This window comes from Xenopus laevis, chromosome 2S (genome assembly GCF_017654675.1).
Source record: "Xenopus laevis strain J_2021 chromosome 2S, Xenopus_laevis_v10.1, whole genome shotgun sequence".
NCBI lineage: Eukaryota > Metazoa > Chordata > Amphibia > Anura > Pipidae > Xenopus > Xenopus laevis.
Genome location: NC_054374.1, coordinates 52,289,488 through 52,313,116, shown reverse-complemented (window position 1 = coordinate 52,313,116; position 23,629 = coordinate 52,289,488). Strand labels below are relative to the sequence as shown.

At 37.5% G+C, this 23,629-nt stretch overlaps 1 protein-coding gene across 7 annotated transcripts in view; it reads left to right on the top strand.

Moving 5' to 3' along the window:
- The first annotated feature begins 263 nt into the window (after positions 1–263).
- The window catches only part of LOC108708905 (F-box-like/WD repeat-containing protein TBL1X), a 275,459-nt gene continuing 252,093 nt past the window's right edge, over positions 264–23,629 (top strand). For 5 of the 7 annotated variants that reach the window (XM_041583779.1, XM_041583784.1, XM_041583783.1 and 2 more), the window contains exons 1-2: positions 266–609; positions 1,803–1,939. The gene's annotated coding sequence lies outside the window, so the exon portion shown is untranslated. Of the gene's footprint in view, positions 610–1,753; positions 1,940–23,629 lie in introns of all 7 variants that reach the window. The other 2 variants (XM_041583786.1, XM_041583785.1) reach the window with 2 other exon arrangements.

Sequence of the window (23,629 nt, the reverse complement as noted above, 5' to 3'; positions counted from 1 at the left end):
ATATGGCCATAAATATGTTGAGGTGCTGAATTTACCACCCTATATTTTTGTGTCTATATTTTTTAGTTCTGCATTGTTTTTAAAAAGTAATATCTTTGCAAAAAGCAAAAATCAGTAATTAGGCTTTCAAACCAATACTTGAAACATTTAAGAAAAGCATCTATTTTTGTTTTTGTGCGCTTATATTAGTATTTGTGTGGTAGCAGAGGAATGTGTCACAGTAATGCAGAGAGCTGTAATGATGTCAACTTGTTATTTACTTTCCAAATCTGAATGACTGAGCAAGGCGAAAGGAGAATCAATCAACCACAATGTGACCCTACAGGCGGAAAAAACAGCACTCCCACAGCGAGCCATGGGGGAAGGGAAGCACATGTAACCAAGGCAATCTTGCACCATGTACTCATCCTGGCTTTTTAAGGCACTCTTCTCATTTTCATTTGTTTTCTCTGTTCAAGGTAATATGTAAGGATCTAAGAAAAAAAACGTGCTAAATCGTTAAGAATCAGAAAAGGGGTCGTATACTATATGGGCTGTAAAATAAGACTTTTGTCGGATTGTCAGCAGCAATTTTTTTAAGTTCTGCTGATTCAGAATTATGGAGTTCCTGTAAGTCCAACATTTTACTATATCTGTCTCTGAAACACAGTTTAAAACTTTTGTGGCACATGGTTGTGATATAACATTGCAATGATTGTGAACGCTGGTCTGCTGTTTGGTTTATTATAGTGTATATATAGTGTGATCTATAGTGTATTCCAGTGCAGTATTTCAATTGTTCAGTTTATATAGCAAATTAATTCTAATATATGTGACAATGTGTTTTAACTGTTATGGTTATTGTATCAGTAGTAATAAGATGTTATCCTTTATATGATTGAAAGGAAATGCAGATAAAATAATCAAACATTGCAGAAGCAATAGAATATTATTCTATCATTTAGCTTTCCAAATTAACATTGAAAAGATGTATTTATTTTCATATTCTGAGGACTAAATAATGTAGAATAAATGCATTTTTTCCGTAGCTACCGTAGCAGCAGCTATGTACATGCATTTCTTTTTGTAATAATAAAAAGTATATAAGAATTCTCCAGGCAGAGCATCTCCCCCCACCCCCACTAAAATATATTAAATGCCCGATGTGCAGTGTCACCCAGCACCATTTTCTATAATACAGGCTCTGTAATCAGCTTCATTGTCATCGACTAAATATTGCCTGCAGAAAATATGATTCTACTCTTATTAAGTGGAATTTCATATAAGCCACAAACAAAATTGTAAATGTTGAATTTTAAAAAGGAACAACAGGAAATGGCTACACTTAAAAGGAAGGGGAAAAAACATGTTATTGTTTTCCACTAGTTCAGGTCAATTGATCTGTCTGTACAGGGTTTTCTAGTTTTTTTTCTCTCTAGGAGGTCACTGGCTCAGTGTCTCAGTTTCTGTATGTGTCTGTGTGTGTGCATGTGTGTGTGTGGATCTTTTTTTCCTGCCAGTCTCTCTCTTTCCCCCTTCTCTGAGCTTCTGCTTCTGTCTTTGGAGCTTCACTTACACACAAACACAGGCTAACTAACTCTGCTAATGAATAATTTAGCAGTACCTTTTTGATTGCTTCACCAAATATATATGAATTTTTTTTAAATATATATATTACAGTCTTAATAAAGTCAGATTTGTCACTTTTGTGGGTTGCTTATTTTTTAAAGTCAAATGGTTTTTTAAATCTACTTTTATATTTTTTCTACATAAGTGTGGAGGATTTACAGTTAAAGATCATATATGGTTGTTTGCAAATCCAGGAACTGCGAAGGAAGAGTTAATAGGTTCTGCAAGTGAAGAAAAGTCCCTGTGTGTGCTTGCTTCCTATAAGAAGTTAAGGCTTTAACCAACTGCTACATGAACTGCAAACAGTGTCTTATATTTCACGTTGTGTGAGGTGAGTCTATATTTTAATTGCATGGGGCTGACTTAAAATCCATTGATTGTGAATCAGCTGAGAGCTTTCCAGAATTGTCATTGGTATATGTCAGAGCTGGCAAAACTTGCCTGCAGATTCAGTGCCTGATTTGCCATGTTCGTTGCTTCTCTTTTCCTCTCTGATATTTTCTTTTAAATCCCTTTGAAGTCATGAAAACTTTGAATTGGAAACTTTATGATTTTGCATTTGCTTGGAAGAGTTAATGTTACTGAACTATTCCTGTGATTATGCTGTTTTTTTATTTACATGGATATTTACCCAAGAGTGTTGGGGGATGGGGTTTAAAATACTTTACTGATTTAGCATGTTATTTTCAATAAAAAGAAAGAGGGGGGGGACTGTAAAAATGCCAGGTATTCATATTGCAGATGGTGTGGAGTTCCTTTAAGCCATTGGGTTGGGGGAGGGGAGTCCCCATTCATTGGCTTTATGTTAGACAGCGTTTGATGCCTTAAGTCAAATGTCAAAATGTTTTACAGACAGAACTTTCATTATTGTGCGTATGGGGCTTTTATATACCTGTGGGGGAAAACACCCCCCTCAAACGAACTAAGGAAGTTGCCAAAACTTAGTTCAGCTCATTATACTGTACTTTACATTTTGTTAAAGAGGTAGACTTGTTACATGTTTTGCTCCCCTGTTTTCTCTTGAAAATCTTTTTTTTCTCCATATTTCTAAAGTTTCAGCTAAGACTTGAGGGTTCTGCAAATTCAGGGGTCATCTCCCAACCTTGATGGAGCAGGGGTCTTTTTTACCCTATGTGTTGGTGAATGTTTGCACATAATCTGTTCAATGTACACATTAATCTATTCTACAGCACTGTGTTTGTTCTTATAACATTTTTTAAATGATAATCTCGGTATGTACATAACTCGAAGAAGAAGTAACATTAACAAAATTTATGCAAACTGCAACCAAGAGCCTATAGAATATAGAATAAAAGCATTCCAAATATTCCAAGTATAGATATTGTGGATTTGCTAAGGGATCCTATCATGTTTATAATAGAAAAAAGACATAACTCAATCAATAACTGCTCTTTTAAGTAATATTCTCTTGTTCACAGCTCTGTAGATAATGATATTCAGCTTAATAAGTACCCACACAGCAGGAGTTTAAAGACATACCTAGGGTTTGTACTGGTCAGGATCTGCCGAATAACAGTTTAGCTCGTCAGTCCAAAATAGTCTTTAAACTGAAACAGCGAAACCAAATGAGTGAGGATTCACACAATTGAGACATAAGGAAAAGACTCAGAATGACTAGTACTCCCCCTGTTTACACAGATCTGTTCAAGATTAGTTTACAAGGTGCAAAAAATGAATGCACCCTGTCCTGCATTTTGTATATTTCCACCCTGTGCTGTGCAGAATGTGCACCTGCCTGATGAATACTGTGCTGCCTGTGTTAAGCAGCACTGCATTCACTAGGGGTTTTTCATACATCATGAGACCCCATACATCATACATTGAATGAACACTATGGGGTGCAGTTTACCCCTTCTCTGGAATGAAATGCTGAAATTCAACTAGGTTCCCATATTTGCTCTTGTAAGAAGTGATCCATGCAGAATAAAGTTTCTAATAAGCAACTACTGTGTATAATTCTCCATTAATGTAAAATTTAGGGGCAGATTTATCAGATTTTTATCAGATTTTACCAGATTTAGCAGATTTATTGAGTTTGTTTCTAAATTATCTTTTATGATGTTTTTTGCTATTTATCAACATTTCTTCTCCCTGGCATTTTCCAACAGAAACAATTTAAGACATTTAAAACAATTGACATATAAGCATGGGTTTGAATTTAAATATTTCTATAATTCTACTTACTTGAGTTCTGGAGAATGGATGAGTTGTGTTACTACAGAAGCCCATGGTAACCTAATCAAAACAAAAAGCTCGGAAGAAGCCAGTCCTGGGTCATAGTAATATCCTATGCTAGGGGATGCTGAGGGATACTGGAAGTATTTAATAATTGTGTAGGTAACTATGGCCTTTGTTTTTTGACAAATTTAGTACATGAGTGAGGAAGCACCTAGGCGCCCCTTCTACCAATCACCTAAATTGTGTGTCATTCAGATACGCAAGTTAGGGAGCGAGAAAGGATGCTAGCACCAGTGGCAGGCCAAACTGGCTGGGTGCCCTAGGCAGCCCTGCCGACTATGTCATCTCTACTTTCAGGCACATGTGTGCACATTCGCGTGTGCATACGCAGAAAAATGTGTGAACGAGAACATGTTCGCATGCACGGAAAAATGCATTTTCACGCTGATCATCAGGAAAGAAATAGGAAGTGCTGGCATAGGTGGCCAACACTGGGATCCAGACTAGGAGAAGGAGGCAGACAAGGAAAATGCCTGGTGGGCTAGGCACATGCTTCTTCTGCCTACCCCTAGTTCCGGGCCTGGCTAGCACCTTCTGAAGCCCCCTGTTTACTCTACACAGATTTTTAATCTGGTACTAGGTGCAGAGTACAGAATTTCTAGGATTTTTTCTTGTTAGATGAGCACTTAAGGGAAAAGTAAATAAGCCCTCTTGTCTTCGACAACTGACTATATGGTGTGGGCAGGAGTCTTGATCTTTATCTTTGAAATGAAAATGGAAGTGAGAATGTCTCAAGGTCCCAATTATTTAATTGGTTGAGTAGTGGCTACAAAGAATGCTTTATCATAGGCTGAGGTGGTACAGGAACACACCTTTAAACTGATATTCTCAGATTCGCTTTAATCTGGTAGGGTACCTATGGATTGGAGGAAATATGATGTCATTCCAATATTTAAAGAGTGATTAAGATATCAGCCTGGCAGTTATAGGCCAGTAAATTTGACATCTGTGGTAGGCAAATTATTTGAAGACTTGTTAACCCTTTAAGTGCCACCCCACGTAGAATCTACGTTCTGTGGGGATGGCACTTGAAATGCCACAGAACGTAGATTCTACGTTCTGCAGCATTTCAGGGTTAAGGAACGGAGGAGCGGCTTTTCAAGCCGCTTGCTCCGTTCCTCTTCGTTCCCCAGCCCCCAGGCAACGAGCAGGGGCCGGGAACGAGTGGCCCCTGAGGCGCGATCGCCCAGGGGCCCCAAATGCAGCAGCAGACACGTGCACACTGCGTGTCCTGCTGCTGCTTTCACTTCCTGAGCCGAAGCTCCGCCCCCTCACAACGGATCTTCCTGGGTGATGCAGCATTTTCTTCCTCCAGCCCTGCACAACGATCTGGACCTGCTTCCCCCAGGTTAGTGCCCATCCACACACAGAAACACACACAAACACACAAACACACACTTATTTTCCCATTACACACTTACATTCACACTTACACACAATCACATACATTTTTGGGGGATCAGGGGGGTCACACACATTCACAGCACCCCCACATGCTTGCACACACACACAACATGCAATTGGTCAGTTGTACACACACATACACACTTGCACTGTTGTGTCTTTTTTTTTTTTTTTTCCTTATCGCATCGTCTGTTTTTTTGGCTGAAAAAACTGTTTTATTGCCATTGCGAATAGCGTATTCGCTAATTGCACTGCGCAATACCTTTTGTATGTTATTTTGGTGATTATACTGCAATTTGGGTGATTTTGGTGCATTTTTAGACATTTTATTGCATGTTTTGCCATTTTATTACATTTTCAGCTTTGCAAAGGTGTTGTTCCCCTTTTTCTGTCTGTAAAACCTATTTGGCCATGCTAAAATTATCAAAAATTTATTCTGACTGCTGATTACAGTAGGCGAGAAAAAAAAAGCATTGATTTTTGCGGTTTTGTTGGATTTTAGTGATTTTTGTTACTTCATTTTGACCTTGGAAATTTTGTCTGCTATATAACCATTTGGAGGTCTCTGTGTACAAAATAGTTTGGTAAATCTTTTCATATCAGGCATCAAACTGTTCAGTACACTCCTTGCTTTCATATTTAGGATGACTTTTGCTGGTACGTTACAAAATGTGGGGTATATAATGGGGTAAAATGCAAGCTTTGTGACTATTTTCAGAATTTCCATAAAAAGCGTTATGTTTAGCATTGCTTTGCGGTTTGGTAGTTTGCAGTAGAAAATTTTAATTACCTGCTTTAGATTCGTCTGAATGTGTACTTTCAGAAAATATATGGGTTTCTAGGGTCTCCATACTGTTAGGGGGTCTTATGGTGCATAATGCACATACCAGGTGTTGTATTGTAGCAGTCAGAGTGTCATATGTGAAAATTCATATGTACTATTTTTATTGGGACGTCTCTGTATGCCACCTAGTTTGGTAAATCTTTTCATATCAGGCATCAAACTGTTCAGTACACTCCTGGCTTTCATATTTAGGATGACTTTTGCTGGTACGTTACAAAATGTGGGGTATATAATGGGGTAAAATGCAAGCTTTGTGACTATTTTCAGAATTTCCATAAAAGGGTTACCGTATATACTCGTGTATAAGCCGACCTGTGTATAAGCCGAGGTACCTAATTTACCTAAGAAAACTGGAAAAATTTATTGACTCGTGTATAAGCCTAGGGGCCCCATGTCAGATTTCAAAATGTGAATGTGTAAATGTGTAATCATGTTTTATGGCATAGAAATCTATCTAAAACGATTTAAAAGAGTCAGAACTATTAGCTGGACAATTGCCACTTGTTTTCCCTGTGACCTCCCACCTGTCATGGCTGCTCAGAAGATCAATGAGGCGCTGCACCTAGCAAAAGCAGAAAAAAGGTACCGTACCGACTGTCACGATCGCCGCCCGGAGCAGGTCCAGGAGCTCCGGGCGGCGCGTCCTTCCCTGCCGGCGTCACTCCCAAAATGGCGGCCATTTTGGGAGCGACGCCGGCAGGGAAGGACGCGCCGCACGGAGCTCCTGGACCTGCTCCGGGCGGCGATCGTGACAGTCGATACGGTACCTTTTTTCTGCTTTTGCTAGGTGCAGCGCCTCATTGATCTTCTGAGCAGCCATGACACCTCTAGCGACAACCTCCTACGTCACCAGACAGGAGGAGCTGCGCTACGTCTTCTCCTGATGCGCTATGGGAGAGGGAGGTGTGTTGGGGCCGCGGAAGGAGCCTCGTATCTGCGGCCGGTGAGGGATTGGCTACGGTATGTGCAGCTGACCCGCGTATAAGCCGAGGTCGAGATTTTCAGCACATTTTGGGTGCTGAAAAACTCGGCTTATACGCGAGTATCTACGGTATGTTTAGAATTGCTTTTTCGGTTTGGTAGTTTCACAATAGAAAGATGTAATTACCTGCTTTAGATACGTCCGAATGTGTAATTTCAGAAAATATATGGGTTTCTAGGGTCTCCATACTGTTAGGGGGTCTTACGGTGCATAATGCACATACCATGTGCTTGTATTGTAGCAGTCAGAGCGTCACATGTGAAAATTCATATGTACTATCTTCATTTGGGTGTCTCTGTATGCCACCTAGTTTGGTAAATCTTTTCATATCAGGCATCAAACTGTTCAGTACACTCCTTGCTTTCATATTTAGGATGACTTTTGCTGCTACGTTACAAAATGTGGGTTATATAATGGGGTAAAATGCAAGCTTTGTGACTATTTTCAGAAATTCCATAAAAAGCATTATGTTTAGCATTGCTTTGCGGTTTTGTAGTTTGCAGTAGAAAGATGTAATTACTTGCTTTAGATTCGTCTGAATGTGTGCTTTCAGAAAATATATGGTTTTCTAGGGTCTCTATACTGTTAGGGGGTCTTATGGTGCATAATGCACATACCATGTGCTTGTATTGTAGCAGTCAGAGCGTCACATGTGAAAATTCATATGTACTATCTTCATTTGGGTGTCTCTGTATGCCACCTAGTTTGGTAAATCTTTTAATATCAGGCATCACACTGTTCAGTACACTCCTGGCTTTCATATTGAGGATGACTTTTGCTGGTACGTTACAAAATGTGGGGTATATAATGGGGTAAAATGCAAGCTTTGTGACTATTTTCAGAAATTCCATAAAAAGCGTTATGTTTAGCATTGCTTTGTGGTTTTGTAGTTTGCAGTAGAAAGATGTAATTACTTGCTTTAGATTCGTCTGAATGTGTGCTTTCAGAAAATATATGGTTTTCTAGGGTCTCTATACTGTTAGGGGGTCTTATGGTGCATAATGCACATACCAGGTGCTTGTATTGTAGCAGTCAGAGTGTCATATGTGAAAATTCATATGTACTATTTTCATTTGGGAGATTTTTGTGGGGTAAAAACACAGAAATATATGTTTACCCCCCAAAACCATATATTTTTGAAAAGTACACATTCTACCGAATCTAAAATGGGTACCCATGCCTTTCTGCTCCAAACTACTGAGTCGCAAGGCCTTCCCAAAATTGTCGGTTTTGGTGAAATATCTAAAAATTGCCTCAAAGCTTCAAATTCCCAGCACCATATCACCCATGTATCATTACGTATCAAGAAAAAGCACCCTAAATATGATTGCCAGGGTTCCTCCAAACAGTTTGGTGGCCATTGTTCATAGGTTTACCAAAGAATCTGGCATTTAGAGGCCCCAAAATGAAGTTAGTGCATATAAATAGTCCTGTGGGTAAGTAAACATACTGTTTCAGGATTTTGTGGCCTTGGAATCAAAAGTATGCCGTTTTCTGCCTTCTGCTTTCAAAATTCGGTAATATACTGCCGGGAGTTTTTGCTGTACAGATGTCCTAAATCTGCCTAAAACTATACATATTTGGTATTGGCACGTTCAAGAGACATGAGGCTTTCCAAATCAGTTGGATTTTCATGCGTAAAATGAAATATTTTTCAGGTATAAGTTCATATATTGTGAAAAATAGGAATTTTTCATTTTTTTTTGTATTTAGCACTATAAATCTTTTTGCAGAGGTGGAAATACATGAAAACTCAGGCAGATTTAGAAAGCTCAGTTTCTCCCAAAAAAAACAATGTATAGTTTTCCTAGGTGAACTATAGGTTTCCCCTCAGAAAATGCCCCTAAAGTGAGAGAGCACAGAATGTTTCAAAAACGTCTGGCATTTCGCGTAACCAAATTGGTCAATTCTGCTGGCACTTAAAGGGTTAAGGGATCACATTCAAAATTTTGTCCTAGTGAATGGCATTATGAGCAGCAATCAGAGTGGCTTTATAAAAGATAGGTTATGTCAGAGGATTGCTTTTTATGACGAGGCAAGTAAGATGCTGGACAACAGGGGATGTTCTATTCGAATTTTGCCAAAGTGTTTGATACCGTGCCCCACAAATGACTGCTTTCTGAACTAAGGTCTTTTGGGCTTAATGAAGTAGTTTGTACATGGATAGAAAAATGGCTACAGGATCGGTTACAGAGGGTGGTTGATGGTAAGGCCCCATCTAAAATATGCCATACAGTTTTTGGTCTCCAGTGCTCAAACAGGACATTATTGAATTAGAGAAGGTGCAGCGAAGGGCAACTAAGCTAACTAAAAGATATGGAGGAAAGCTATGAGGAAAGACTGGCCAAGCTGGGGTTGTTCACGCTGAGGGGTGATATGATAACTACAGTATGTATAAATATATAAGGTGATCATATAATAATCTCTCTAATGTTTTATTTACCAGTAAGTCTTTCCAACTGACACAAAGTCACCCGTTCTGATTAAGAGAAAAGAGGTTCCGGCTCAATATTCAAAAGGGGGATTTTACAGTGAAAGCTGTGAAGAGGTGGAATTCTCTCCCTGAAGCAGTCATATAGGTTGATACATTAGATAGCTTTAAGAAGGGGTTAGAGGGGTTTTTAGCAAATGAGGGAATACAGGGTTATGGAAGATAGTACAAGTTTATCCAGGGACTAGTCCGCTATCTTGGAGTCAGGAAGGAATTTTTTCCCCCTCTGTGGCATATTGTTTTGCCTTCCTCTGGATCAATTAGCAGTTAGGAAGGTTATAAATATAGACTAAAAAGGTTGAACGTGATGGACGTGTGTCTATCTAACTTACTATGTAATATTCAACATTTTATTTGGGAGGTAAATATTTAGTCTGAGGATTGATGTAATTTACAATTTTGTACTTGAGGGTCTTGAAATGACAACTTGTCAGTGAGAGTAACCTGTTGCATTTAAAAACTTCAACCCACCAATACATTTTACCACTTCATGGTGTGGCCAGGTACATAGATAATTATGAGACCAAAGAAGTACTGCCATTAAATGCTGCTTTGCTGTGTCACTTATTGTATGCACCTAAGGAAGGCTATTGGGCTGAAACATGTGGTGCATGACGTTCCTGCAATAAATACATTGTGATGCTGAGGTGTTGTGCTCTTGGGTAATATATTTTCACATTTCGATTCTCACACAGTTATTCAATGTTTCTGTAACACAAAATACACACTAAGGCTAATTTATTTAGGGGGAGCATGTAATAATAATAATAATAAACTGCTATCAATCCTTATCGATACTGGTTTCCTTCTTCTTACATGTGATTTGCATATGATGAGTACACGGAATTGCACAGAATAGTATTTGACTACTTAAATGCATTGTAATTAATTTACACAGATTCTTCTTAGATAATTTGTCAGATTGATAAAACTGTCATAAATGTGCCTCAATATGTACACTATGTAACCTAATAATTTGTGTCTGAATAACTTCCATTTACAATATTGAATGCTTGTACTACTTCTATACATATTATTGGCACTGTGGATGGACATAAAATTAGTAACTGACAAATGGGTGGGTTGGGAATTTTCCTAAACAATTTTTTTTGGTGAATTTATTTTGCAATGTTTGTTGCTTACCGTGAAAGTGAACCTGTGATTGCAGCGACTAACGTTTAAATCAGTGAAGAAGAATTCCAAGCATTTTGTCACCTGCCCATGGAGATATTAATCACCCAGGAGACAAAATGTCCAGAATCACTATGTGTGCCCTTGCCCTAAGAGGTAACACTATATCTACAGACTCTATTGCTAATGTAGTCAATGTTGTGTATTTAATGCATTTATCAAACCCTCCAACGTGTGCAAATTAAGCTCGCCGTAAATATTCTAATTTCTTGTAGGACGAATGTTTGCTTATCTATTGTTTGTTTTATGCGACAATCTAAAACTAACCATTTAGATTTCAGGATTAAAGTAGTAAAATTAAATCAGACAATATTCTGCAAATAGTAGTGACAGTCACCCATGGATATCATCAGACAGGTAAAACATGCAAAGATATTGTTATTATCCAAAAGAAATGTTCTAACTTGCCTGATCAACTAAATAGACAATCACCATGTTACAAAAATTGTCTGGAAGTCCACAGATTGTCCTAAAATAGTTTCACACAACTATATCTGTGCATCTTGGGCTAGTTTAAGACAATTATTTTTACCTTACTAAATGTCAGTGATCTCTAAAAAGGTTGCCCTATTATAACTGTTTGCACCCCATAATGTAGGCCACAGTGTCAGGGGACATGAGTCACACATTGTTGATCAAATACAGCACTGCAACCATTTTTTTGCACTTTAAACACTGCTTTACTAATAGTAAAGGACCCCTATTTTGTTGTACAGCTGTATACTTTGCTGATATATTTATCACATTATAACTACACTTGTCTTAAAATGTTCATTTAATTTGTACCTTTTTTTTTCACTATTTATATTTCTATATTGTGCCACTCTTTGGTGTTTTGTTTAGTAAATATTAATAATGAGTTGCATTTATCACCAGGGTAGCTTGCTAGGTAAACTGGCTACCTCTTCTATGGATGGCATGTCTGGCGGGAGTAAATAGAATTCTTTTACATGCTTGTATGAATATACCAAGAGATGTGAACATTTTTGGGGTTTAGTTAGTTGGGGCGCCTGTTTAAGATTGCTCAAGCTTTCATGCTCCAGCAGTCTTTAAAGAAGAACTAAAGCTTAGCTAAAGAAGTAGGGCAAAATGTTGTATATTACAGTATGTTTTGGGCTTCTGTACCAGCCCAAGGCAGCCAGAGCCCTTTAGCAGTAAAGATCTGTGCCTTAAAAATGCCCCAGTAGCTGCCCATCTTTTTCACTGCTGATTGACTGCACACGCACTGTGCTGACAATTATCATAAGAATTTAATAATGAGTCCTTTAGCATCAGCTTATATGACGAGCAAACCTGCTTCTCAACAGCACATTGAGCAGGTGCTTGTTGCAGACACTTCTAACAAAATCAAAGATGGGAAACTCAGTGAGTTCAGTATGTAAAATAAGGCATTTTCAGCCATATTAATTTTTAGGGTTTAGTTTTCCTTGCGTGAGTTAATGAACGTGGTTTCGGACCCAATAACCTTGTAAATCTTCACCATTAAAAAAAAAAATGCTTGTTGAAATAAATGAAGGTTATCGATCCTTGAAACCCTGCGTTTCATGCAGGGTTTCCTTAAAGATGGCTGAAGCCCAAAGCTTGAGTGATCTTAAATAAGGCCCATAGTGAACTATACTGTGTACATTTCTTCTCCATTTGTTTGCATTAATATCTGTAACTAGGAGAGGTCATATCGCTCGACAATATCTCAATGTTCCAGATTTTTCTGGGAACATGCACCCTACTGTTTTGAAATCAATTGCCTGGAATGTATTGATATAATTATTTCTTAAGTAACAATATGACAACATTGTTACATTGTACAGATATCAGGATGTAAACTAGATATATAGTATACTAAAATATGACAGCTAATCAATTATTATTATCTATGTAAATAAATATAAATCAGAGTGTTGCTCAAATGTATTGGAAAGAATTTTTACAACCATTGACATTGTTTATGTTTTTGTGTTAATGAGCCTGATCTGGTTTGCTGAATGAATACAATAAGCACAGAAATTCACAAAGGATTAACTTTGGTATACAGAAAACTCTTTCATTAAAAAAAACCACTGAAAATTCTTGAAAACATAATAAATTTAAGTGATATGGGTTTTGTGATTAAAAAAAAAAGGTTAATGTAGCATTTATGTAGAAAGTCCAAATGCATTTTTTTTCAGTTGCTTATATAATCAGGCAGATTCAGTTTTATGAGAAAAACGTATTTCTTAATTCAGTTTCTAATTTCCAAATAGCCTTCCACGAGGTCTTCATGTGATAGATCATGAAATAAGATTTGTCTTTGAATTGAATCTAATTTAGTGTGTCATATCAGTTGTGCTATTTAACACTGCCAAATCACTAATATATAAACAGATTATTGGTTAAACAGTAGTTTATTCCTTCAAGAATGGAGCAGAATTAGGTCAGTTCCTGCACACTGACTCAGAAATGCATGTATTTGGCTCCTTTAAGGATAGGTTCAACGTTTTATAACAGAAAAGTCCTATAGCAACCAATCAGTAGGTACTGTAGCTAATGCTATACCTTATATTACATTACACAAAGGCATCCAGGCTTTAGGCAGAATTTAGCCTCAATTTAGAAATTACTATGATCATATTAGCCTAATATGCCCACATTAGGGTGGGCATATCAGTGAACAATCTGCTTGTTTGGGGGGACCTAGCCAAATGAGCGGATCCTATAATGTATGGCCAATTCTATAGATCTAAAGTGTACAGAATTGGCTTAACCAAAATTTAACCAAAATTTTGGATGGGGGTCCAGTATGGTTCAAGACAATTTGTAACTCTGTATGTATCTATAATTTATCTATAACTAAATTCTCAGGTGGGGTCAATGCCTGCATTGGAAGTTGGCAATTTTTCTCTCCAGTGTGTATGCTTAGCACTACATTAAGATGGGGTTTCAGTCAGGCATTCTCTCTGTGTAGCATTGAACAAAACAAAAGTAAAGAACAATCTTATAGCAGAATGATTAATACATCAGAGAGCTATTTCTTTAGTCTTTAGATTATGTCCCTTAAAATATAAGATTAATATTAAGATTATACACATACACTGCTGGGTTCTTGAATTTAGTTCTGACCATGAAGTTTGTTTGTTCTCCACATTATCTATTTTCTATTCCAAGGACTGTTGGGTTTGCGGTTTTGTAGGTTAAGTTAGCCTCTTCCAATATAGATAGGACAGTACAATTGAGACAGTTCCTGCCGTTCTACATCTTTGTGGTGCTCCTAGGGACTTAGAAAAAACGATTAGCTAGAATCTTGGGAGCAACTCCACCCTCTATACAATTTTCACCTTTCCTTAACTTTTAATTAAAAGGTTGATAACTAAGGGTTCATGATTGTGATCATATTAATTAACTTTTTTAGATTTTAGTTAATTTATGCACAAGTCACTCTGAAATTGTGTAGCTTAGATCAAATGAATTGGTGAATCAATTAATTGCACAAGGCACTTTATAAATTAGAACACATCCGATTAATTTAAAAATCAAAGCACAATTGATTGTACAGGTCACTTTACACTGTGCACTTTAATGAATTGTAGCAATAACCTATTTATTAGTTAAGTTGGTTGATAAAATGTTAAGAGCGAATATAATTAATTTATGAATCAAGTGGAGTTTTACATAGTATTGGCATTTTAAATTAATTAAGTTGATTGAATTAATAGTGATTAACTCCTGGTTTACCTTCAGTTGATGTTGGTGCTGTGGGTTTAACCTGAATAAAATAACAACTCAATCAATTGACAATTTTCCTTTCATTCAAAACGTTTTATTGTGGGTTTTTTGAAGGTGAATGTTGCATGTGGCACGTTACATTCATTAATATATAGCAGGGTGAAGCTAAACTTTCTTAATCTTAACAACAAGCAACATTGTAATTATTATTTATATAGCCTGGTGTTATCAGCTTATCTTAAAGACTTGAAACAAAGTATCAAGTTGGATAATTTAGGCAGATAAGGTTATCCCTTTCAAACTATACAACGAATAGAAACTGAGTAACCATTATCATTGTTACAAATATTAAGGGAAGTGTTCAAACTATAGGAGGTCTGGTGAATCGATACAGTCACAAAACAAGGTTCTTTTTCTTTCCTTTTTCCTTTATAATTGATTAACACTCCTTTGGTGGCTGTAGAGTCTGAGTATTTATTTATTTTGTTTTAAGAGTTAATCTTTTTTCTTTCAAATAATGTTCTCCACATGTCTGAATTGTTTTCCTACTGGTTCCTCAGTTTCCTTAAAGGGTTGTTCACCTTAAAATTACCTTTTAGTATGATGTAGAGAGTATATTCTGAGACATTTTGCAATTGGATTTTGTTTTTTATTTTCGCTTTTAATTCAGAAGCTCCCCGGTCTGCAGTGTCATTAGTCTGGTTGCAATGGTCCAAATTACCCTAGCAACCATGCATTGATTTGAATAAGAAACTGAAATATGAATAGGAGAGAGACTAAATACAAAAATGGGTAATGAAAAGTTACATCAACAATACATTTGTAGCCTTATAGAGCATTTGTTTTTAGATGGTGTCAATGACCCCCATTTGAAAGCAAGAAAGATTTAAAAGAAGAAGACAAATAATTCAAAAACTATAAAAATTAAATAAATAAAGAGACCAATTGAAAAGTAGCTTAGAATTGGCCATTCTATAACATATTAAAAGTGAACTCAAAGGTGAACCGCCCCTTTAAACACTCCTGATAGGAATGATGAATAATCTCTTAATGTTGTATAAACAAACCTTTTAGACTGACAGAATAAGCCTTGAAAAAAGCTATTGGTTGATTTTATATTATTTTAACTTCATAGACAGACAGACAGACAGATAGATGATAGTTAGACACAACTGTCTGAAATACCAGATACCTGTATCTGAAATCTGGGTATAATGGCAGGCCAAGGCAATTAGACACCCTAGCCCATGTGAGCCTGTGTGAATGTGTGGGGGCATGCACAGTAAAATCAGGTAGGGGAAATGCGTGGTGACAAACAGGGGGAGTGGCACAGGGTCAGACTGGAGTCTTGGGGGCCCATTGGGGCTGCAAAATGAAGGTACCTCCTGGCAGTCCCCGGGGACCCCCCTGATCATTAAATGCCATGCAGTTAACAGTTTGGCGCCTGGGGGAGCAGGTCTGGCTGGCAGGGGCCATAAGACCACATGGCCCACCAGGTTTTTTCCTGGAATCCTGCACACACAAAGGTATCCAGGCTTTAGGCAGAATTTAGCCTCAATTTAGAAATTACTATGATCATATTAGCCTAATATGCCCACATTAGGGTGGGCATATCAGTGAACAATCTGCTTGTTTGGGGGGACCTAGCCAAATGAGCGGATCCTATAATGTATGGCCAATTCTATAGATCTAAAGTGTACAGAATTGGCTTAACCAAAATTTAACCAAAATTTTGGATGGGGGTCCAGTATGGTTCAAGACAATTTGTAACTCTGTATGTATCTATAATTTATCTATAACTAAATTCTCAGGTGGGGTCAATGCCTGCATTGGAAGTTGGCAATTTTTCTCTCCAGTGTGTATGCTTAGCACTACATTAAGATGGGGTTTCAGTCAGGCATTCTCTCTGTGTAGCATTGAACAAAACAAAAGTAAAGAACAATCTTATAGCAGAATGATTAATACATCAGAGAGCTATTTCTTTAGTCTTTAGATTATGTCCCTTAAAATATAAGATTAATATTAAGATTATACACATACACTGCTGGGTTCTTGAATTTAGTTCTGACCATGAAGTTTGTTTGTTCTCCACATTATCTATTTTCTATTCCAAGGACTGTTGGGTTTGCGGTTTTGTAGGTTAAGTTAGCCTCTTCCAATATAGATAGGACAGTACAATTGAGACAGTTCCTGCCGTTCTACATCTTTGTGGTGCTCCTAGGGACTTAGAAAAAACGATTAGCTAGAATCTTGGGAGCAACTCCACCCTCTATACAATTTTCACCTTTCCTTAACTTTTAATTAAAAGGTTGATAACTAAGGGTTCATGATTGTGATCATATTAATTAACTTTTTTAGATTTTAGTTAATTTATGCACAAGTCACTCTGAAATTGTGTAGCTTAGATCAAATGAATTGGTGAATCAATTAATTGCACAAGGCACTTTATAAATTAGAACACATCCGATTAATTTAAAAATCAAAGCACAATTGATTGTACAGGTCACTTTACACTGTGCACTTTAATGAATTGTAGCAATAACCTATTTATTAGTTAAGTTGGTTGATAAAATGTTAAGAGCGAATATAATTAATTTATGAATCAAGTGGAGTTTTACATAGTATTGGCATTTTAAATTAATTAAGTTGATTGAATTAATAGTGATTAACTCCTGGTTTACCTTCAGTTGATGTTGGTGCTGTGGGTTTAACCTGAATAAAATAACAACTCAATCAATTGACAATTTTCCTTTCATTCAAAACGTTTTATTGTGGGTTTTTTGAAGGTGAATGTTGCATGTGGCACGTTACATTCATTAATATATAGCAGGGTGAAGCTAAACTTTCTTAATCTTAACAACAAGCAACATTGTAATTATTATTTATATAGCCTGGTGTTATCAGCTTATCTTAAAGACTTGAAACAAAGTATCAAGTTGGATAATTTAGGCAGATAAGGTTATCCCTTTCAAACTATACAACGAATAGAAACTGAGTAACCATTATCATTGTTACAAATATTAAGGGAAGTGTTCAAACTATAGGAGGTCTGGTGAATCGATACAGTCACAAAACAAGGTTCTTTTTCTTTCCTTTTTCCTTTATAATTGATTAACACTCCTTTGGTGGCTGTAGAGTCTGAGTATTTATTTATTTTGTTTTAAGAGTTAATCTTTTTTCTTTCAAATAATGTTCTCCACATGTCTGAATTGTTTTCCTACTGGTTCCTCAGTTTCCTTAAAGGGTTGTTCACCTTAAAATTACCTTTTAGTATGATGTAGAGAGTATATTCTGAGACATTTTGCAATTGGATTTTGTTTTTTATTTTTCGCTTTTAATTCAGAAGCTCCCCGGTCTGCAGTGTCATTAGTCTGGTTGCAATGGTCCAAATTACCCTAGCAACCATGCATTGATTTGAATAAGAAACTGAAATATGAATAGGAGAGAGACTAAATACAAAAATGGGTAATGAAAAGTTACATCAACAATACATTTGTAGCCTTATAGAGCATTTGTTTTTAGATGGTGTCAATGACCCCCATTTGAAAGCAAGAAAGATTTAAAAGAAGAAGACAAATAATTCAAAAACTATAAAAATTAAATAAATAAAGAGACCAATTGAAAAGTAGCTTAGAATTGGCCATTCTATAACATATTAAAGTGAACTCAAAGGTGAACCGCCCCTTTAAACACTCCTGATAGGAATGATGAATAATCTCTTAATGTTGTATAAACAAACCTTTTAGTCTGACAGAATAAGCCTTGAAAAAAGCTATTGGTTGATTTTATATTATTTTAACTTCATAGACAGACAGACAGACAGATAGATGATAGTTAGACACAACTGTCTGAAATACCAGATACCTGTATCTGAAATCTGGGTATAATGGCAGGCCAAGGCAATTAGACACCCTAGCCCATGTGAGCCTGTGTGAATGTGTGGGGGCATGCACAGTAAAATCACGTAGGGGAAATGCGTGGTGACAAACAGGGGGAGTGGCACAGGGTCAGACTGGAGTCTTGGGGGCCCATTGGGGCTGCAAAATGAAGGTACCTCCTGGCAGTCCCCGGGGACCCCCCTGATCATTAAATGCCATGCAGTTAACAGTTTGGCGCCTGGGGGAGCAGGTCTGGCTGGCAGGGGCCATAAGACCACATGGCCCACCAGGTTTTTTCCTGGAATCCTGCCAGCCCAGTTCGACCCTGAAGTGGCAGCAGGTCAAGGCTGAACCTCTCCTATCTGCCCCATTCCATGTGAGAATACACACGGAATGTATTTTGGTGTAAAATGTGAGTTTTTGTCCCATGATTTGCCCCATGTATGCAGCTATTCACTAACAGGTGCTAAAAGATCGAGTCATCAACCTTATCATTGGGCAAAGCCATGTAAGGTTTGTGTATAGGGAGAAAATACTAAACCTAAAAAGCACCTTTGTGATTAACTGCATAAAATGTTTGTGTTTGGTACACAGCTTTACTAATCACACTGATTTCTACACATGTCTATAAATGCAACTTTTTGTACACAATTATTATATCTGCTTTTTGATCAGTCTTCAATAACTACCTGATACTGCAAGTACAGGTGGTTATTGGCCTAAATGTCCTTTTTGAGGCCAAAATAACTATGTAAAAGTAACAGAAAAGCTATTCATTTTAAGTTATTATTCATTATTTAAAGCAGATAGAGCTGATAAAATTAAATATACTATAATTACTGGGAATAGACTGGAAAGAGAAATATTAGCAGAGTTTAACTGTCTGTGGACTTCCAAATATTTATGAGTGGCCAAGTCAACCACCAGTTTCTACCAAGAGGTGAGCCACAAGGGCTGGGATAGTGTCCAGTATGCTCTACTGGTGAATCTTGAGGACCAGAGATAACGTGTTGGCACAATGTCTGTTTAACAACCTGAAAACAAGAGATTGCTTTCTTTTTTTCCTGAATCATGAAAAAATGTGTATAAACCTGAGTTTTTGAAATAGCTGCTTCTTTGCTTTTGGCTTAGTTTTGATTGTGATTTTTGCCCTCTTTTTAACAAAGGGTCTTAGCAGAAACTGATCTAACATACACCGTGTGCTGTGTACAAACGCCCAATTTTAAAAGCATAGGATCACCACTAGTTTAAAGGGGGGTATGGGGTGCTACAACCACTGAAGCTATGCCACAGCTTCCGGCTAAATATACAATATCAAAACAGGAGGGTTGTGGGAGCACTCTAAAGGCTTTAAAGTATATATATATATAAGTATAATAAATGCTATTGCATATGTACCTAAAACAGGGGTTATTTTGTTACAAAGCCTTTAAAGTCTTTAGAGTGCTCCCACAACCCTCCTGTTTTGATATTGTATATTTAGCCGGAAGCTGTGGCATAACTGACAGTTATGATGGTATCAACTCATTGACACCAAGGCTTATCAATGCACCAATTCGCTTGTGTGTTTAGACTGCTTTGAGCAGGTGAATACATTCATTGAATTTGGATTTCAGTAAACAGTGGAGCCCAGGTGCAGCACTGTGTACTAATACCTGTCCAAATCCCAGATACAGATTGCATGTGGGGATTATTTTCAGAGGTGAAAAAAAATCTTCTGGAGCAATAGCTTTTTTAAAGGAATAGTTCAGTGCAAAAATAAAAAATGGTTAAAGAAATAGACTGTGCAAAATATAGAATATTTCTAGTATAGTTAGTTAGCCTTAAATGTAATCTATAAAGGCTGGAGTGAACTGATGGCTAACATAACAGAACACAACTTCTGGTTTTCAACTTTCTTAGTAAGAGGGGCCACATGGGACATAACTGTTTAGTTTGTTTATTTTTGATCCTCAGAATGCAGGTCAGATTCAAAAGCAAACAGTTATGACCCATGTGCCCCCCCCCCCCTTAAGTCACTGTAGTTACTGCCTGGTAACCAATCAGTGGAAACCAAGAGAGCTGTGAAGCAGGAAGTAGTGTTCTGGCTATTATATTAGGCATCCAGTAATTACAGCCTTTGCAGTTTACACTTTGGGCTAACTAAACTAACTATATTGAAAACATGTTTGCACAGTCTATCTATTTACCCAGTTTTTATCATATAATTCCTTCAAGGACTGGACCCTAAAACTACACCACATTCTTTGTGTGTGTTATGAGGCAGATTTATTATGTGGTGTAAAAAATGGCAGAATTATGCATCATACATTGCCAGGCATCACCATGGGGAAGATTTATCAAGGGTCGAAAGTGAATTCGAGGGAGTTTTCGAAGTAAAAAAAATTCAAAATTCAAAGTAATTTTTTGGATACTTTGACCATTGAATAGGATGCTACGACTTCAACTTCGAATTTGATTAGAAGTAAAATCGTTCGAATATTCGACCATTCGATAATCGAAATACTGTCTCTTCAAAAAAAAGAAATTGGTTTGAATACTTCGCCAAATTAAACCTGCCGAAGTGCTATGTTAGCCTATGGGGAACTTCTAGAGCATTTTTCTAAGTTTTTAGAAGTCAAAGTAAAATCATTCCATCGATCACTGAAATCCTTCGAAGCGTTCGATTCAAATGATTTAATCCTTCGATTGAACGATTTTACTTCGACCGTAGGATACCCAAATTCGCTGAAAAAAACTTCGATATTCGAAGTCGAAGTATTTTGATTCGATGGTCGAATTTCGAAGTATTTTTAACTTCGAAATTCGACCCTTGATAAATCTGCCCCTACGGAAAAAAAATGGAGTAATGATGGCATCATTATTTTACCCTCTTTATATTTAAGCAACTTCTACTGGAACTTAGAAAGGTCTGGAGCAGTGTAAAATAGCTGTGGCAAATCTGGTGTTCGCTTGGCATAAAATTAAACACACCAAGATAAATCCACCATTTATTTTACACAGCTTTGTGCATGTTTTTTTCCATGAATTTATTTTTACACAACATAATAATGAGGCCCCTAACTGTTTGCCTGTGTTCTACTTTTATGTTTTCTGAATGCATTCGGACATGATTATAATGCTGATGACCAGTGAAATTAACACAAAATACAAGCATTTCAATACAAATTCAAGACATAATTTTTACTAGACATTTGTTCTATAAATAACACTCATCTATACAATTTGCAATAATAGTTTGTAAATAACTTTGACATTTTTGGATATAATTTGAGATAGTAAAAGATAAAATCAGTTAATCCTTTGATAATATACTGTATGTATTGATTGTGTGTTTGTGTGCTTAATAAATGAAATAAGCATGCAATAAAATGTTGCACCATATGACTAGAGTATAAGTCTTTGGGTTCTGCAGCTAAAAAATATAACAGGCTTACATTTTATATATGGACTACTGTTCCCCTTCAGAATGATATTGGAAGATAATTATGGACCTATTTTAACGGGCCTGGAGCTATATGGGGATATATAGCCTCAGTTCAATTTAGTGTAGGACTGTAGATACTGTAAATTGTGTTATCTGAGCTTGATCATAGTTGTAAACTCTTTTGGGCAAGCCCCTCTTGAAACTCTTGTACTGGGAATTGGTTGTATGTAAATATTCAGTTATACAGTCATTTATTGTAATTAGCTTTGGAATATGTTGTGTCTTTATAAATATTTGATGATAATAATAATAATGATAAAATGCAGTGTAGTGGCTGCTTAATAATTTTTTTCACAAATCACTTTTGTAAAAAGTTCCCTTTTATGAGGGTGCAGAAGAAAAAATCAAAGGTACTAGTGGATTTTAGACAACTGCAACAGATTTATTAAAAAATAAATTCAATTTAAAGACAATGTTAGATAAAAAAGCATCATGTACCTGATAGATCATACATTCTTATCAGAAACACATTTTAGAAATATGACTGTTTCTTTTTAGGTTAAATTCAGGTCAGACCAAGATTGTCAATCTCCGTATACCATTTTGTTTCAGTGTTCTTACCCCATGAAGTAACTACCCCTGGTTCCTTTCCACTTTTTTCCCTACACCTGACATGTGTCAACTTGGCATTACTAACCCCACAGCATGGTCTTTTTCACTATCTCCTCCTAGGTTGTGCTATGTCAGGAGCTACTTACCACTCACATGCTCTCTGACCTTTAATTCAGATAAGGTGTTAGACATAGCATGATGCATCCCCTAAAAGCACATAATTACCACAGTTGCCTTCACAATACCTTCAAATGTACCCCCATGTTACAAGGACTATTGTTTGCAAAATATACATTTTTGTTAACTTCCTCCCTGTCATGGCCGGCACCCAATACCAGAACAAATGCCAAGGACCCTGGTCTTGGCTCGGCTTCACCAGTAGTGTGACCACCTTTGGGCTTCGGGAGAAGCCCTCAGCTTAATTGGGTGCCACCTGGACTTAACGAGGGGTACAAGGCAAGGTGTTCTGGCTGGCAAAGGGGCACGACCGGATAGCAAGTCTTTGGGCAGAAGGTCAAGGACAAGGCGTCTGGTGGAAACGGAACAGACCGGATCAGGACAGGCAGATAACAGAATTGTCAGGCAGGCAAGGGGTCAAAACCAGATAATCAGACAGACTAGATAAGGCAGAAGGATGGTCAGACAGGCTGGGTCGAGGCAGGCGGATATCAGAATCGTCAGGCAGGCAAGGGTCAAACCGGATTGTCAATCAAGGGGTTAAGCAGGAAGAGTTGTCGTGGCAGGCAAAGGTCAGGATACAGAATGCAGAGTAGTCAGGAACAGGCAGGGTCAAACACGGATAATCAGTCAGGATAGCAAATTCAGGAACAGGTAGCACAAAGCTCAGGAAACCACAGGATATGATCCTATAATGGGCACTGGCTACAGGTCTGAATGGGCCTTAAATAGGGATCCAATTGGCGCCAAAACGTGCGCAATTTCGTGCCATTGCGTGCTGGCGCAATCACGCCTGAGCACCTGCGCCTTTAAGAGACGCACCGGGGTGCCGCGCGCACCCTTGGAATCGAAGATGGCGCCAGCAAAGGCAGGACAGGATCGGCGCCGCGGCGTGGACCCCGCTGCCCACTAGACCACCAGGGTAAGTTTCTTACACTCCCACCTCAGAATTTCCCTGAAGGAATGTTTCACTACTGTGCAAAGTGGCTGGTTGAATGATCAGGTATCATATTTTTTTGTGTGCAGGTTACTTATTATACTTATGTTACTTTTGTGT